The sequence below is a fragment of the Dermochelys coriacea genome, chromosome 4 (genome assembly GCF_009764565.3).
Source record: "Dermochelys coriacea isolate rDerCor1 chromosome 4, rDerCor1.pri.v4, whole genome shotgun sequence".
In the NCBI taxonomy this organism is placed as follows: Eukaryota; Metazoa; Chordata; order Testudines; family Dermochelyidae; genus Dermochelys; species Dermochelys coriacea.
In genome coordinates, this window is record NC_050071.1 from 132736863 (window position 1) to 132755147 (window position 18285).

Sequence of the window (18285 nt, forward strand, 5' to 3'; positions counted from 1 at the left end):
ATTGAGCTGGAAATGATTTGATAAAAGATGGAATTTCCTTGAGCAAACATCCATTGAACAGATCGTCAAAATGATACATCAAGCTGCGTATTACCATTTGTAACAGTCACAATACATACAATACATTGTGTTATGCCTCCCTCTGGGGGCAATTAGGATGCTCTGCAGTATTAATTTGATACCATCTCAGAACATACTCAGTTGCAATTAATTTGTCATCGTCTACAATATTCAGCATAAGGCTTGTTATGACTTCCTCTAGTGGTAATCAGGATGCTGTGCAGCACTCCATTTACAGGACTGTCACAGTTGGAAACATATTAACAAGCAATCTAGGAATATTTTATTTTGATTTGTAAAAATGTGTTGATCACAAAATATTCTAAATGAATGTACAGCATTAAAACATGATTTCTTCACAAAAAAGCTTTACAAGACGAGTCAATTAAAAGACTTAACGTCCCTTAGATGTCACCACTCCACAAAAAGAAACCTCAAGTATTCTCACCAGAAAAAGTCCTGTATTTCTTGTATTTACAAAGGCTTTTTCTTGAGGGGATATTTGAGGTTTCTGTTTTGAGAAATGGTGATAAATGGGGGAGCTTAGTTATTTTAATTGGCATTGACTCAGTTTGTATATTTCATGGCTAATGAATGTCTGGTTTGAAGCTGTAAATTCATTAGCATGTTTTCTTATCAGAATTTTTTTATTCATTGAAATAAATATATTTTTCCTGTACTAAGTTATTAATGTCCAATGTTTCAAGCCTTCCCCATATTTCAATGCCAGAAGCACTGCAGAGAATTCTGCTTGCAACTAGGGGGAGACCTAAGTCTAATTACCATATACTGTACAGGATTGTGACGATTGTAGATAATAATAAAATTAATGCCAATTCTGCATGTTCTGACAGTCAAATCTATTGTGTATTTTTAAACCATGTGTCCAAAACACACTATCTGCTTTGCATCACTATACCCAAGTGATGCATACTGGCTGTTCTGAACAATTATAAATGTTCCAAATATTATCTTAAAAACAGAACAAAACAAAAAAATCTACTCCATATATTTTAATCCATTATATGAGCCAACGACTTCAACAATATTACAGGTTTCAGAGTAGCAGCCGTGTTAGTCTGTATTCGCAAAAAGAAAAGGAGTACCTGTGGCACCTTAGAGACTAACAAATTTATTAGAGCATAAGCTTTCGTGAGCTACAACTCACTTTATCGGATGCATAGAATGGAACATATATGTTCTATTCTATGCATCCGATGAAGTGAGCTGTAGCTTATATATATATATACACAGATAAGTTAAAAGTTACCATACAAACTGTGAGAGGCTAATTAGTTAAGATGAGCTATTATTAGCAAGAGAAAAAAAAAGCTTTTGTAGTGATAATCAAGATGGCCCATTTAGACAGTTGACAAGAAGGTGTGAGAATACTTAACTTAAGGAAATGGATTCAATATGTGTAATGACCCAGCCACTCCCAGTCTCTATTCAAACCCAAGTTAATGGTATCTAGTTTGCATATTAATTCAAGCTCAGCAGTTTCTCCTTGGAGTCTGTTTTTGAAGCTTTTCTATTGCAAAATTGCCACCCTTAGATCTTTTACTGAGTGGCCACAGAGGCTGAAGTGTTCTCCTACTGGTTTTTGAATGTTATGATTCCTGATATCAGATTTGTGTCCATTTATTCTTTTGCGTAGAGACTGTGTGGTTTGGCCAATGTCCATGGCAGAGGGGCATTGCTGGCACATGATGGCATATATCACATTGGTAGATGTACAGGTGAACGAGCCCCTGATGGTGTGGCTAATGTGATTAGGTCCTATGATGGTGTCACTTGAATAAATATGTGGACAGAATTGGCATCGGGCTTTGTTGCAAGGATAGGTTCCTGGGTTAGTGTTTTTGTTGTGTAGAGTGTGGTTGCTGGTGAGTATTTGCTTCAGGTTGGGGGGCTGTCTGTAAGCAAGGACTGGCCTGTCTCCCAAGATGTGTGAGAGTGATGGGCCATCCTTCAGGATAGGTTGTAGATCCTTGATGATGTGTTGGAGAGGTTTTAGCTGGGGGCTGAATGTGACGGCTAGTGGCGTTCTGTTATTTTCTTTGTTGGGCTTGTCCTGTAGTAGGTGACTTCTGGGTACTCTTCTGGCTCTGTCAATCTGTTTTTTCACTACAGCAGGTGGGTATTGGAGTTTTTTTTTCTCCTGCTAATAATAGCTCATCTTAATTAATTAGCCTCTCACAGTTTGTATGGTAACTTCTAACTTATCTGTATATATATATATATATATCTTACTCTATGTTCCATTCTATGCGTCCAATGAAGTGAGCTTTAGCTCACAAAAGCTTACACTCTAATAAATTTGTTAGTCTGTAAGGTGTAACAATATTACACTGTGTGGGCCAGATCCATAGCTGGTATAAATTACATTAACTTCAAGGGAGCTACACTGATTTACACCAACTGAGGGTCTGGTCATGTATGTCTCCAGTTTATTTTATACAATATTTCCTTGATTTCTTTAATCACATGAAGGCATTAACATAATATATAAACATAGGTTTCAGAGTAGCAGCCGTGTTAGTCTGTATTCGCAAAAAGAAAAGGAGTACTTGTGGCACCTTAGAGACTAACAAATTTATTAGAGCATAAGCTTTCGTGAGCTACAGCTCACTTCATCGGATGCATTTGGTGGAAAAAACAGAGGAGAGATTTATATACACACACACAGAGAACATGAAACAATGGGTTTATCATACACACTGTAAGGAGAGTGATCACTTAAGATAAGCCATCACCAACAGCAGGGGGGGGAAGGAGGAAAACCTTTCATGGTGACAAGCAGGTAGGCTAATTCCAGCAGTTAACAAGAATATCAGAGGAACAGTGGGGGGTGGGGTGGGAGGGAGAAAGACCATGGGGAAATAGTTTTACTTTGTGTAATGACTCATCCATTCCCAGTCTCTATTCAAGCCTAAGTTAATTGTATCCAGTTTGCAAATTAATTCCAATTCAGCAGTCTCTCGTTGGAGTCTGTTTTTGAAGCTTTTTTGTTGAAGTATAGCCACTCTTAGGTCTGTGATCGAGTGACCAGAGAGATTGAAGTGTTCTCCAACTGGTTTTTGAATGTTATAATTCTTGACGTCTGATTTGTGTCCATTCATTCTTTTACGTAGAGACTGTCCAGTTTGGCCAATGTACATGGCAGAGGGGCATTGCTGGCACATGATGGCATATATCACATTGGTAGATGCACAGGTGAACGAGCCTCTGATAGTGTGGCTGATGTGATTAGGCCCTATGATGGTATCCCCTGAATAGATATGTGGACAGAGTTGGCAACGGGCTTTGTTGCAAGGATAGGTTCCTGGGTTAGTGGTTCTGTTGTGTGGTGTGTGGTTGCTGGTGAGTATTTGCTTCAGATTGGGGGGCTGTCTGTAAGCAAGGACTGGTCTGTCTCCCAAGATCTGAGAGAGCGATGGCTCGTCCTTCAGGATAGGTTGTAGATCCTTGATGATGCGTTGGAGGGGTTTTAGTTGGGGGCTGAAGGTGATGGCTAGTGGCGTTCTGTTGTTTTCTTTGTTGGGCCTGTCCTGTAGTAGGTGACTTCTGGGTACTCTTCTGGCTCTGTCAATCTGTTTCTTCACTTCAGCAGGTGGGTACTGTAGTTGTGGAATGCATGATAGAGATCTTGTAGGTGTTTGTCTCTGTCTGAGGGGTTGGAGCAAATGCGGTTATATCGTAGCGCTTGGCTGTAGACAATGGATCGAGTGGTATGATCTGGATGAAAGCTAGAGGCATGTAGGTAGGAATAGCGGTCAGTAGGTTTCCGATATAGGGTGGTGTTTATGTGACCATCGCTTATTAGCACCGTAGTGTCCAGGAAGTGGATCTCTTGTGTGGACTGGTCCAGGCTGAGGTTGATGGTGGGATGGAAATTGTTGAAATCATGGTGGAATTCCTCAAGAGCTTCTTTTCCATGGGTCCAGATGATGAAGATGTCATCAATGTAGCGCAAGTAGAGTAGGGGCATTAGGGAACGAGAGCTGAGGAAGCGTTGTTCTAGACCTAAGAGTGGCTATACTTCAACAAAAAAGCTTCAAAAACAGACTCCAACGAGAGACTGCTGAATTGGAATTAATTTGCAAACTGGATACAATTAACTTAGGCTTGAATAGAGACTGGGAATGGATGAGTCATTACACAAAGTAAAACTATTTCCCCATGGTATTTCTCCCTCCCACCCCACCCCCCACTGTTCCTCTGATATTCTTGTTAACTGCTGGAATTAGCCTACCTGCTTGTCACCATGAAAGGTTTTCCTCCTTCCCCCCCCTGCTGTTGGTGATGGCTTATCTTAAGTGATCACTCTCCTTACAGTGTGTATGATAAACCCATTGTTTCATGTTCTCTGTGTGTGTGTATATAAATCTCTCCTCTGTTTTTTCCACCAAATGCATCCGATGAAGTGAGCTGTAGCTCACGAAAGCTTATGCTCTAATAAATTTGTTAGTCTCTAAGGTGCCACAAGTACTCCTTTTCTTTTTGCATAATATATAAAGTTATAGTTGTGGGATTAAGCCACAATTTTGATTTTAATTTTAATTTTAATGATTGTCTAATTATTTTTACTTACCTTATAGCATTAGCCAGATAAAATGAGCCAGCAAAATTACTCAATTAATCTGAGCTGCCGAACGTTGATCAACAAACTCCATGTAAAAATAAAGAGAGTGAAATGGAGTAATTATAAGTAGTCAGGATAGCAGGGATGCATCACTTAGGTATATCGCTGCAAGGCTGATGGTGTGTGCTATGGTTCTAGTGTTTAAAACTGAAGAACGGATTTGTTTAAACTGTTGCAGAAAATATTGACGTATTTCCACCTGCAATATTCATATACGGTATATTCAGCATAAGGCTTCTGACACCCTCTGATGGCGACAAGGGTGAACTGCAGTACTTCATTGTGGCCCCGATTCAGGAGGGTTCTTTAGGCACATGTGAATAGTCCCACTGGCTTGTGTTGACCTTAGTGTTGCCCAGATTTTGGCATTGAATATTATTGTTTGGTTTGAGGAAAATCTGCCCAAGGGGTTACAAATGTAGTTTAAAGTTATCACTTAGCAGCTAGTCAGTGATCCCTGTGGCAGTGAATCTAACTAGCTTAACAAATGGAAAACCCTTTGGAAAAAAATGAGTCCACTGTCTCTTTAGCCTGAACAAGGACAGCAGGATCAGGCCCAGGATAAATAAAAGGAATATATTTGAAATGTTGCCTCCAAGAAATGTTTTTCCAAGATATTGTTACTGACTCTTAAGGAAAAGTTTTCCCAGGCTAGGGAAGACCATTCTGACACCCTCTTTGCTATTGAATGCACTGGACTAGTTGTGGAATCAAAGGAGATCTAGGTTTTGTAGGTCCATGGAGTCATTAGACATTACCCCGCCGACACTCCCCCTTGCTGGGGGAGCTACTGAGAGTACAAGAAAGAAGCAGCAGGCAGGCTGCCTGGTTAGTCCATCTGATACTTAAAAATTGTGCTAGCAGCAGCCAGAATAAAAACAATTAGCATTCTTGTAGCACTGCTAGGATATCAGGTTTCTCTATACAGTCATATCTACCAGGTTGTTCATGTCCCTACCAGAGTATTATAATAAGGTTTGGCCTCAGTGTTTGTTTGTGTGAATGAGAGGGAGATACTGCCCTCTAGTGGCTAGTCCACAGATTAGATCAGGGACCTGCTACTAGTGTTTACCATTATGATTTCCAGTAGCACCCACAATAGACTGGGTACACTACAATGCAAATGTGACCCACATGCTCGCATTGCAGCATTTTTTGGGCTATGTATGGGAAGAAAGAGTGTGGAGGATACGGTTTTTGTTTTGGGATACTCTGTGTACCTGCAGATTTATCAGAGCCAAGCAGGGAGACTCTGCTGGATGGGCCAGAATCATGCAGAAATTGGTGTGGGAGGCACTGGGCATGCCTGTTAGCTGTTTGATGCTGCTTAGGTGATTTTCCTTATGAATGAGCCTCTGGCAGGGCATACCTAGTGCCAGTCTGCGAATGGAACCAATGGGAACGCAATGGGAAAGGGAGGAGTTTATAAATAGGGGTTGGAGTCAATCAAACTGAAGAACTCAGCAATGGAGTAGCATAATGACTAGAAGGGTCTGTTTTATAGATTGTGTTCCAGGGACTTTGGAGTTTTGTTGGATTTAAACTGAAGGTTCCCTCACCCAACTGGAGAAGAAGAAGACTGGAATTGCTGCAAGCTGTGCAGCCATTGTTGCAAAGACTCAAAGGGAGTTTGAAGGAGATTGTGGAACTAACACTTGTTCCCCAGCTTTAAGGAGCTGGTGCACCTTGCAGAGAGGTTGGATGCTATTCCACAGAAACAGAGAAGGATAAATCCTCCCAGGAAAGATCCCTAGAGGAGTGTGAGTATTTGCATGCACCTAATTTTATATTACATTTGAACTTGTGGAAGTAACAAGTATGAACATTTGGAGAACAACCATCCTACAAAAGTCTTGTCTTATAAAAGTTATTGATAGTAGTCATGATGGTTTCATGGGTTATAAATAACAGATGGAAAGATAGATGTAGCTTTAGTAAATGCTTTTCCTGGCGAGATGTTTGTGTCACTTCTGTTCTCGCCGAGATTTAACTCACTAGAATGTAGAACAAAGTGCTGAAAAGCTTCAACACTGGTCTGTACCTGGCGGAAAGGTTAGCTGAGGTACAGGAAATAATTGTTTATGCCTAATATTAGCAGAGTGCTTTCCCCAAGCCTGTTACACAAGCACCAAAGATGGCACAGTCCATGCCTGTAAGGAAGCTTTTAGCCCAGTGATAAAGGGCTGTATTTTGGGGAACAGAAGCATAAGGGTTCTAGGCCCTGCTGTGCTGTATGAGTGAGGGGAGAGTTGGGGAGTGTAGTATTTGCAGAGGTTGTTCTATCTCCAGCGCACAGCTTTGTGACTGGGGAGGTGGGGATGGGTCCCTGGCGGGCAGACAGTAGCAGCAACTTTCCTAGTGCTTGCTGCCTCGTGCTGTGCCTCCAGAGACTTGAGGAGACCTGGAGGGGCCAGTGAGTGTGGCTAGTCATGCACAGGCTTCTGGGAATGGCTCTTCCTAGCCCCAAACCCAAACTGTTGGTCGAGGTTCTACTGTGTTTTAACCTGTTTCCTGGGCATGATGAGTTAGCTCTGTGCAGGGGGCTGTAGACACTCACACAGGTATGTCACAGCTGGATTTGTAACACTGCTATAAGGAAAAAGCCTCTTTCTACACACTGATAAGGGAAACTGATGCTTTCAGCTGTGATGTGGGTGGGCCCCAGGGTCTGACCCAAGCCCTGCCCCCAAATCATATGTTGCTGAAGCACTGACACTGACGGAGATTTTGGTGTCTGAGTCAGCACAATGTCCCTTGGAGTCTGAGAATAAAACAAAATATAAAATAATATACATGTATATGCAGGCTAGAAATCTCAGTTCAATTGGGCCTTATAAATAGTGACTGGATCTTTCCACATTTTTATTTAATTTCAGTGTCACATGCCTTGTTGTTTTCAATCACATGAAAAGTGTGTGTATAGATAATACCTGAGGAGTGCACATGATCTGATAAAGCAAAGCGTAATGGGTCAAATCCTCAGGTGGTGTAGATTGGCAAAGTGCCACTGAAATTGATTCACACTGGCTGAGGTTCTGACCCAAAATATCTACACCCCTTGGTTTCATTTGGAATCATTTCCTTGTTAGTCTCTCCATTATTTCTGCTTGCCTGTAATGCAGAGCACTACCAGCCAGATGCCATGAGCCTGTGTGATCAACCTCATACATCTCAGCTGGCTGGCTGACTGATCAAAGCACAGGGAGTAAAATGGAACAGAGAAATACCACCTGGGGATAGCTGATGCAAAGCAGCTGCTCAGTGTAAATTTACATGTGATTCAGACTAAGTACAAAAGGGTCAAGTGAGCAAATGGAACATCACTGAAGTAATAAGACAGCAGGGCTGCTTCTAGAGCTGCTTTCTCACTTAGCAATGAAATGATGTTGGTCAGAATCAATGGGAACGAATGTTCTCAGATTTCGGTTTACATTTCTTGAATGTGGCGTTACTATCACACTTTAAATCCCCTCCCAAATACTTGCCTGCAGGAAATTAACTCATGGGCCTTTGCATTGTGTTCAGGCTCTGATGTCCTGTGATCATGTGGGGTAGACAAATAGTATACGGGGTGATCTCTCTGCATTTACCCCTTCGTAGGGGAACTGCACAGGGCTAATGTCTGCTATTATTTGCGAAGGGTGAAATTAGCCCCCACGCAGAGGAGCAAAATAAGACCCACGCACCATTTAATGGCTTCAGTGGTCCATCTGTCTGGTGTTGGCTTTTTGCACAGGGGTGAGTTTTACTGTATCATCGAAGAGCGACCCAGTTGTGATGCACACATGCGAAGGGCTAGCTTATGTGAGCGTGAGGGTCAGAACGTTCACTCTGAGTTTCTTAGCAGCCATGGGAATGAAAGCTCAGATATGAGGCTGCAATAAAAAGGGCCCAGATCATCATCTGCATGTGAGGAACCCAGGCAAGGGACAGGCTGTGTGGAGGGTGTCCTCTGTATTGAAACAGAGAACTGATCTGGTTAACTTATAACGATGTGCTTAGTTAAGTACTCTGTTAACATAACAGGGCGCACTCTAAGAATACTCTCTAGTAACAGAACTTCAGGTGCCCTGATGTGTAGGGTGAGTGCATAGAAATGGCTGTAGATTAACCTGCAGCAACAGGGGACACACAGACAGTGAGTGCACAGCGGCAGGTAGCCTGCGGCAAACTTAGTGTTGTGTAGACCAGTGGCTTTCAATGTTTCCAGATTATGGCATCCATTTGTCTTGTGTTTAAGTTTCACCTCACTTAAAAACTACTTGCTACAAAATCCGACATAAAAATACAGGTGTCCCAGCACACTATTATTGAAAAATAGCTTGCTTTCTCTGTTTTACCATATAATTATAAAATAAATCAATTGGGATATAAATATTGTACCTACATTTCAGTGTATAGTATATAGAGCAGTATAAACAAGTCATTATTTAAGTCAGAGTTGGTGAAAATCCAAGACCCTGTTCTTTTATGCAGCCACATGCACCATTTAGCAGGTTCCCATTGCATTTTGCTCATCGTCCCAGTGGAAAGAGGACCAGATCCTTGTATAATGTCTCTGAGCCACCCTGTGGGTATGATGCAATCTAAAAATATTATATCTGCTATTTTTCCACTGAACCCTTCCCTGGGGCCTGACAACTGTCCAGTTTTTACCCGGTTTCTCCCCTCAGAGGACACCGATTTCATCAACCTTCACGCTCGCAGAGGAAGATTGGTGGGATGCAGTTCCTTGGGCAGCCCATTGATGCTGTATCACGTATCTTCCAGCCTGGGTCACTGTAGAGCTTCCTTCCCTTCTGGGATTGAAGATTCAGGCCTCTGCAGCCCTCCCAGGCTTTGGGCTGACCATTTCTCTTAACCCTGCAATGCTCTGACAGTCTTCTGGGCAGCGAGGAAGAAATATGTTTTGGGGATCAAGGTGTAAAACCATTTAAGCCAGGAAAAAACGATCCTGCAGCTCAAATGAAGTCCAATCCCTTTGGTAAGGAAGGAAACTTCTCTAGCAGCAAACTTGGCTTGACCATCTCCTTATTTTTATTTGCTTTGCAAGTAAAGGAAGTAGGAGGAGCACAGAGGAATGAAGCACTGGCCCACGCAGTGAAGCACTGAAAGGCTGTTCAACACTGGATCCCCAGAGCCCGCGTAGCAGTTGCACTGAGAGGGTGACTGTGTTTAGAAAGCAGCTGTTATATTGAACTGCACAACATAGAGAGGTTTTTATGTTGGTCTGTATCACTGAGAGAGGGGAGCTAGCAGCTTGCTGGCAATAATAATCTCCAGCGTCTCCAGAATTTAATGCTGCTTATTAGGAGAGTGAAATCCGTTCCAGACCCACTGCCACTGAACTGGGCTGGGACCCCAGATTGCAGGGTAGAAGCATGGCAGATAAGGAGTTCAGGGAACTTGACCCAATTTCTTATGGTACTGGGATAAATCTTCGTTCCAAAGATGAGGCTGGAACTGGCTTTGCTGCTGATAGTGACTTGGTCTCCTGGAGAAACTGACAGGGATTCTGGAATCTGAATGTGCATACAAAGTACAAATAAAGATCCACCTCAGGCTAAAACAAATAAACTCTAGTATGTTTCCATTCACTGCTAATAGTCACATTTTAATCAATATTGTCATCTTAATGTGAATAGATTTAAAACTGTAGATAAGAAAAGTCACTGGGGTCTCATTGTAAAGTCAAATTGTATATGGCAGCATTTCGCTTTTTTTAAGTCATTACCTCCTTGGTTTGATTCTTACTCTGGATTCAGAGCACGAACAGCCAGATGAACTGAATTCAGACACATTCTGATGTGTCTGAACCACTCAGTGCTGATCAATTAACGATGGAGAGTGACACGCAATGTTTATATCTGCCCAAAGCAGCAGGGAGATATACGTCAGTTATGACTATGCCAAGCTTCTCACTTTTACCTCTGGAATATAGGCCCAGCTTTTAGATGTATAAGGACCTATTCTCCCTCATGAGACATCAGCGACTCTCAGTGAGTTAGTCAATCCTGCAAGGGGAGAACTGAACCCATAGAATTGATTTATTTGCCTTGTTTCAGAATATGGTTAGTGATCTTATTGCTGTATTAGCTTTCATAGATTCCAAAGCCAAAAGGGACCATTTTGACCATCTCGTCTGACCTCCTGTATAATACAGGCTACAGAACTGCCCCAAAATAATTCCTAAAGTAGATCTTTTAGAAAAACATCCAATCTTGATTTCAAAATTGTCAGTGATGGAGAATCTACCATGTCCCTTGGTGTAAATGGTTCCAATGCTTAATTATGCTCACAGTTAAACATGTATACCTTATTTCTAGTCTGAATTTCTAACCATTGGATTGTGTTCTACCTTTCTCTGCCAAACGGAACAGCTATGAAATATTTGTTCCTATGTAGGTACTTAAAGACTGTAATTGAGTCACCCCATAACTTTCTCTTTATGAAGCTAAATAGATCAAGCTCCTTGAGTCTGTCATTATAAGGCAGGTTTTCTATCCTTTAATCATTCTTATGGCTCTTCTCCGAACCCTCTCCAGTTTTTCAACATCTTGCTTGAATTGTGGGCACCAGAACTGGACACAGTCTTTCAGCACTAATCTCACCAGTGCCAAATACAGAGGTAAAATGACCTCTCTACCCCTCCTCAAGATTCCCTTGTTTATGTATCCCAGGATCGCATTCGCTCTTTTAGCCACAGCGTCACACTGGGAGCTCACATTCAGCTGATTATCCATCACGATCCCCAAGTCTTTTTATGAGTCACTGCTTCCCAGGATAGAGTCCCCCATCCTGTACACACAGCCTGCATTCTTTGTTCCTAGGTGTATTCATTTACATTTAGCTGTATTCAAATGCGTATTATATCACCTCCTTACCCCAATTTTACTGTATATCAGTATATTTAAGTGTTGCCATTTGGTGGCCATTATTTGGAAGTCCGGCCTCATTCATGGATTGGTTTGTTCTTGTACATTGAATACGAACGTACACAGATTTATTTAAAAGAGCTTTAAGAACAGAATCAGGTACATTTAGACACCTGCTAGCCAGGTCACTTTTTGTTATCCAAATAGTAGATTGATCTCTCATTCTATCCGGTTGATCTATGCACAGAAATACGTATTTTTAAAGGTTAACTATATTTGGATTTTAGTATTTACAGCTGCCTGGCACTTTATTTACTAATAAGTTGATTCCCCAATGGGTATTTATTAGACATAGCCCATTTAATCATGACAAACGGTCAGTAGCATTTTAGAACTTTAAAGACCTACTTTCATTACATCAGTTCCTCTTGTCAGTGGGTTCTTCTGTGTTAAACATTCCTCATAGACACCTAAAATACCACTAGAAAATTTGTCCCCGCTCTGGTCTCCTTTGCGCTCTGCCTTTTCCTCTGGTTATGTTTGCAGTGCGTGTTTTGAAAGTCACCTTCTGCTGCTGGTAAAATTGCAATGTTGGACCCTGTTTGTCACCTCCCTCTTTGAATCCTTCCATTGGCTCCCCCTTGCCTCCGAACCAAGTTGAAGCTTCTCATCTATGCATGTAAGCTCCACTCAGGTGACATCTCATGGCATTTCCCTGCACCTAGTCCTGTCCACCTTCCCCATTCATTTCCTTCCCCCACTCCCATTTCCAGGCCCCACATCTCTGAGTTGCCTTCATAGGCCTCTCCCCAGAGATTCTGCCTACAAAAGTTGCAGCTGATGGTGACTGTCTCCTGGCAACCCCGGCAGAGATTCTGGAGTCTGAGTCTTCGCAGGGTATGTTAAACTTATTAGATTGAGCTCCTCGAGTCTGTCGCTGTAGGGCTGGTTTTCTAATCCTTTAATCATTCTCGTGGCTGTTCTCTGAGCCATCTCCAGTTTATCAACATCTGTCTTGCATTGTGGAAATCAGAACTGGACACAGTATCCCAGCAGCGGTGGCACCAATGCCAAATACAGAGGTAAAAAACCTCTCTGCCTTAAAGTCCCATGTCTTGATTTATTTCAAGAGAGGGCAGGTTGTGTTGCTGTCCCTCTCCTCCTTGAAGGCTCCTGCTACACGTGGCCAGCTTTAAGTTACATTCAAGTCTCCATAGAAGCTGCTGAGTCAGCAAAATCTCTGCCTTCTCTACAGCTATTACCCCTTTCTCCATGTCCTCCACCAGGAATTAATCCTCTTCCCCCTCCTCAGAGCTGCCCCCTTCCTTACTAATCAGCTGTACTTCTCACTCTCATTGAAGCCCAGAGCCCATCTCCTACTTGCCACCTTCCACAACCATGTCTCCTCTCACTCTGCTTGGGATCTCAAAGGCTGAATCTTTTGGCTGAAGGAGTCCATTAGATGTGATTCTTCTTCACCTGCCTAATTCATCCCCTTCTCCTCTTCACCCTTCTTTCCTCCAACGCTTCTCCCAAGTCACCAACTATGGGTTCTCTCCCCTACTCCCCTCCTATCTGCCGGACTCCCTTTCCCTGCCCTTTCCTCTGCCTCTCCCACTCCTACAGTTTCTTCCCCACATTGTTCAGGAATGCACTGGCATTCTCAAAAAACTAATCCTTGACCCCACCTCCTTTAACCCCACCTCTGTCTCCAGCAACCAACCCATCCCCCTTCTCCCATTCACCTCTAAATTCATTTTGCACTGTTGTCTTGACTCCCTCCCTCTGTATCATGCCTGTATCCACTCCAAAATAGGTTCTGCCTTTTCCACTCTCCTGAGAGTGGAAAAACCTCATCTTCCATGAATATTCTGCAGCTTTCAATCCTGATCATTCTCTTCTCCTTGGCATTCCTGTTCTCACCTGACTTTTGGGGCTCTGATCTCTCCCTCAGTCTCTTTTGGTTGCTGCTGCTTCTCTCTGTGGAGTCCATGGGTTCTGTCCTGGGTGCCTTCCTCTGCTCCCTGTATGCCTCATAGCTGGGCAACCTCATCTGCTTACAGAGTCTGAATGAATGTATGTACAAATAAAATATAAGTTTTTATCAACTTTTATCATACAAGTATTTATCAACTGTGTGCACGTGTGTGTGTATATATGTGTGTGTGTGTATATATATATATATATATATATACACGTGCACACAGTTGATAAATGAAACAATAATGTGCCTGTATAAATATTCCCATGTGTATCATTCCGTAGTTGTCATAGCTGGTCACCTGACAGCTATGTGAATAGTGAGATTCAGATGGCTCTTTCATTCTAGCTCCTTTTACTGTTGATCACTTAGGGCTGATTCAAAGGCAATTTAAGTGAATGGAAAGATTTCCATCAACTTCAGTGGGTTTTGGTTTAAGCCCTTGTTTTTAAAATATGCTCTTTCTCTCTAACTGCTGTTAAATGTGAGAGAGACATTCAAAGTTACTGCAACGCTTAGGAATATTTAGGGTTCAGTAGATAAAAATCCTAGAGCTTTTCATTTTTCTTTAAAGGATGATTTACTTTAAATTCATCCAATTGCCTCTTGGTTTGATCCTTACCCTGGATCCAGAGCACTAACAGCCAGATGAGCTGAGCCCGCGAGATCATCTTGATACGTCTGACTGGCCCGATGCTGATCAACAAGCCATAGCCAGTGGCATGGAACAGTTAAACAGCTCAGAGTGACATGGGGATGTCACTTGGGTGTGAAATATACAAATTGTGGTTCAGAGATGAAAATTAGTGTCTGACATGACAACATGCACCAAAAGGGAAGAGGAAGGGACCATGGATGAAGTAGGCATGGTCAGCCTGGCAGGCTGGGGAGCTCGCTTCCTTTGTGCTGAAATGTGATTTGTTGTTTTTATTATTCATTACTTCTACTGTGTTAGCACCCGAAAGCCCCAATCAGGATAAAGCCCCATACAAGCTAGGCACTGTACAAAGAAAGAGACGTGCCTGTTTTTCATTTTCTTTTCAGCTCGTCATTATTGTTTGGGTGCTGGCTTTTAATGTCCTGCACTAAAATGTGGGCAAGTCAATAACTGCATGGATGTGGGTCTTGAATGCTAATGTACAGTGTTTATTCTCTCTGCTTAGAGAAAGGTCTATTCTGTAGAAGTTCTTATACTGCAGGGATGAGTGCAGTATTTGAGTGCCTTCCAGGAGAGTCCCTCAACTATGTGACATACATGCTATAGCCTGGAACCAGCAGAAATCGGGACAAGCTCCCATGTGTATGGTGCTGCATGGGGTATCTCAGAGAGCAAGAGCTTGGAAGCTGAAAGATAGTCACACAGCAGAGGGAATACACTGGGATCTCTAGCACAGGGATATCCTCTACAGCAAACAGGGAAAGATTAAGAATGAGCTCTCAAAACTGGATACTCTCATAAAGAACCAACCTTCCACACAAACTTCCTCGTGGCTGGACTTTACAAAAACTAGACAAGCCATTTACAAAACACACTTTGATTCTCTACAAAAGAAAAAGGACACTAAGCTATCTAAACTACTATATGCCACAAGGGGCCACAACAATGGTTCCCGTAACCCACCCAGCAATATTGTTAATCTATCCAACTATACTCTTAGCCCAGCAGAAGAATCTGTCCTATCTCGGGGCCTCTCCTTTTGCCCCTCCACCCCCACGAACATGATACAGTTCTGTGGTGACCTAGAATCCTATTTTCGACGTCTCAGACTCAAGGAATATTTCCAACACACCTCTGACCAACATATTAACCCACAGAGACCTTCCTGCCAACACTACAAAAAGAAGGATTCTGGGTGGACTCCTCCTGAAGGTCGAAACAGCAGCCTGGATTTCTACATAGAGTGCTTCCGCCGACGTGCACGAGCTGAAATTGTGGAAAAGCAGCATCGCTTACCCCATAACCTCAGCCATGCAGAACACAGTGCCATCCACAGCCTCAGAAACAACTCTGACATCATAATCAAAAAGGCTGACAAAGGAGGTGCTGTCGTCATCATGAATAGGTCGGAGTATGAACAAGAGGCTACTAGGCAGCTCTCCAACACCACTTTCTACAAGCCATTACCCTCTGATACCACTGAGAGTTACCAAAAGAAACTACAGCATTTGCTCAAGAAACTCCCTGAAAAAGCACAAGAACAAATCCGCACAGACACACCCCTGGAGCCCCGACCTGGGGTATTCTATCTGCTACCCAAGATCCATAAACCTGGAAATCCTGGACGCCCCATCATCTCAGGCATTGGCACCCTGACAGCAGGATTGTCTGGCTATGTAGACTCCCTCCTCAGGCCCTTCGTTACCAGCACTCCCAGCTATCTTCGAGACACCACCGATTTCCTGAGGAAACTACAGTCCATTGGTGATCTTCCTAAAAACACCATCCTAGCCACTATGGATGTAGAAGCCCTCTACACCAACATTCCACACAAAGATGGACTACAAGCCGTCAGGAACAGTATCCCCGATACTGTCACGGCTAACCTGGTGGCAGAACTTTGTGACTTTGTCCTGACCCATAACTATTTCACATTTGGTGACAATGTATACCTTCAAATCAGCGGCACTGCGATGGGTACCCGCATGGCCCCACAGTATGCCAACATTTTTATGGCTGACTTAGAACAACGCTTCCTCAGCTCTCGTCCCCTAATGCCCCTACTCTACTTGCGCTACATTGATGACATCTTCATCATCTGGACCCATGGAAAAGAAGCTCTTGAGGAATTCCACCATGATTTCAACAATTTCCATCCCACCATCAACCTCAGCCTGGACCAGTCCACACAAGAGATCCACTTCCTGGACACTACGGTGCTAATAAGCGATGGTCACATAAACACCACCCTATATCGGAAACCTACTGACCGCTATTCCTACCTACATGCCTCTAGCTTTCATCCAGATCATACCACTCGATCCATTGTCTACAGCCAAGCGCTACGATATAACCGCATTTGCTCCAACCCCTCAGACAGAGACAAACACCTACAAGATCTCTATCATGCATTCCTACAACTACAATACCCACCTGCTGAAGTGAAGAAACAGATTGACAGAGCCAGAAGAGTACCCAGAAGTCACCTACTACAGGACAGGCCCAACAAAGAAAACAACAGAACGCCACTAGCCATCGCCTTCAGCCCCCAACTAAAACCTCTCCAACGCATCATCAAGGATCTACAACCTATCCTGAAGGACGAGCCATCGCTCTCTCAGATCTTGGGAGATAGACCAGTCCTTGCTTACAGACAGCCCCCCAATCTGAAGCAAATACTCACCAGCAACCACACACCACACAACAGAACCACTAACCCAGGAACCTATCCTTGCAACAAAGCCCGTTGCCAACTCTATCCACATATCTATTCAGGGGATACCATCATAGGGCCTAATCACATCAGCCACACTATCAGAGGCTCGTTCACCTGCGCATCTACCAATGTGATATATGCCATCATGTGCCAGCAATGCCCCTCTGCCATGTACATTGGCCAAACTGGACAGTCTCTACGTAAAAGAATGAATGGACACAAATCAGACGTCAAGAATTATAACATTCAAAAACCAGTCGGAGAACACTTCAATCTCTCTGGTCACTCGATCACAGACCTAAGAGTGGCTATACTTCAACAAAAAAGCTTCAAAAACAGACTCCAACGAGAGACTGCTGAATTGGAATTAATTTGCAAACTGGATACAATTAACTTAGGCTTGAATAGAGACTGGGAATGGATGAGTCATTACACAAAGTAAAACTATTTCCCCATGGTATTTCTCCCCCCCACCCCACCCCCCACTGTTCCTCTGATATTCTTGTTAACTGCTGGAATTAGCCTACCTGCTTGTCACCATGGAAGGTTTTCCTCCTTTCCCCCCCCTGCTGTGGGTGATGGCTTATCTTAAGTGATCACTCTCCTTACAGTGTGTATGATAAACCCATTGTTTCATGTTCTCTGTGTGTGTGTATATAAATCTCTCCTCTGTTTTTTCCACCAAATGCATCCGATGAAGTGAGCTGTAGCTCACGAAAGCTTATGCTCTAATAAATTTGTTAGTCTCTAAGGTGCCACAAGTACTCCTTTTCTTCTAGCACAGGGAGTGGCTGAGTCATTTAAATAAACTCTTTGTGAAGGTGTGGTGGGGAAGAAGGGTTGTTTGTTTTTTTTAAAAAGAGGAACTTGGAAGAAGACTGTGACCTCAGACATTCTCGCTAGGCAGAAAAAATCCCAGTGGATATGTGCCATCCCCCTTGTCCAGCACCACATCCTTTTAGGGCTGCCCCTAAATATAGGAGATTATTATTTATTACTCTAGCACATAATATGGACTACTATTACTACTGACATGTCATGAAATAAAACAAAATAACAAAACTTCAGACTAGTTAAGTTCATGGAAGATAGGTCCATCAATGGCTATTAGCCAGGATGGGCAGGGATGGTGGTGTCCCCAGCCTCTGTTTGCCAGAAGCTGGGAATGGGCGACGGGATGGTTCACTTGATGATTACTGGTTCTGTTCATTCCCTCTGGGGCACCTGGCACTGGTCGCTCTCGGAAGACAGGACACTGGACTAGATAGATCTTTGGTCTGACCCAGTACGGCTGCTCTTTTGTTCTGATGTTCTTATGCTATAATGCAGTCTGTGCTACAGCCATCTTAT

The 18285-nt window shown here is 43.0% G+C and overlaps 2 long non-coding RNA genes and 1 gene segment (V, D, J or C); 2 read left to right on the forward strand and 1 right to left on the reverse strand.

The window, feature by feature from the left end:
• Positions 1-18285, reverse strand: part of LOC119854484 — a 104906-nt gene that overhangs the window by 11474 nt on the left and 75147 nt on the right.
• Positions 1-18285, forward strand: part of LOC122459741 — a 283098-nt gene that overhangs the window by 6505 nt on the left and 258308 nt on the right. The gene's annotated exons all lie outside the window — the stretch shown is intronic.
• LOC122459744 overlaps positions 1-18285 on the forward strand; it is a 43385-nt gene that overhangs the window by 6012 nt on the left and 19088 nt on the right. Inside the window, exon 2 of the long non-coding RNA XR_006280620.1 lies at positions 12265-12274. This is a non-coding gene — a long non-coding RNA (uncharacterized LOC122459744). The remainder of the gene's footprint in view (positions 1-12264; positions 12275-18285) is intronic.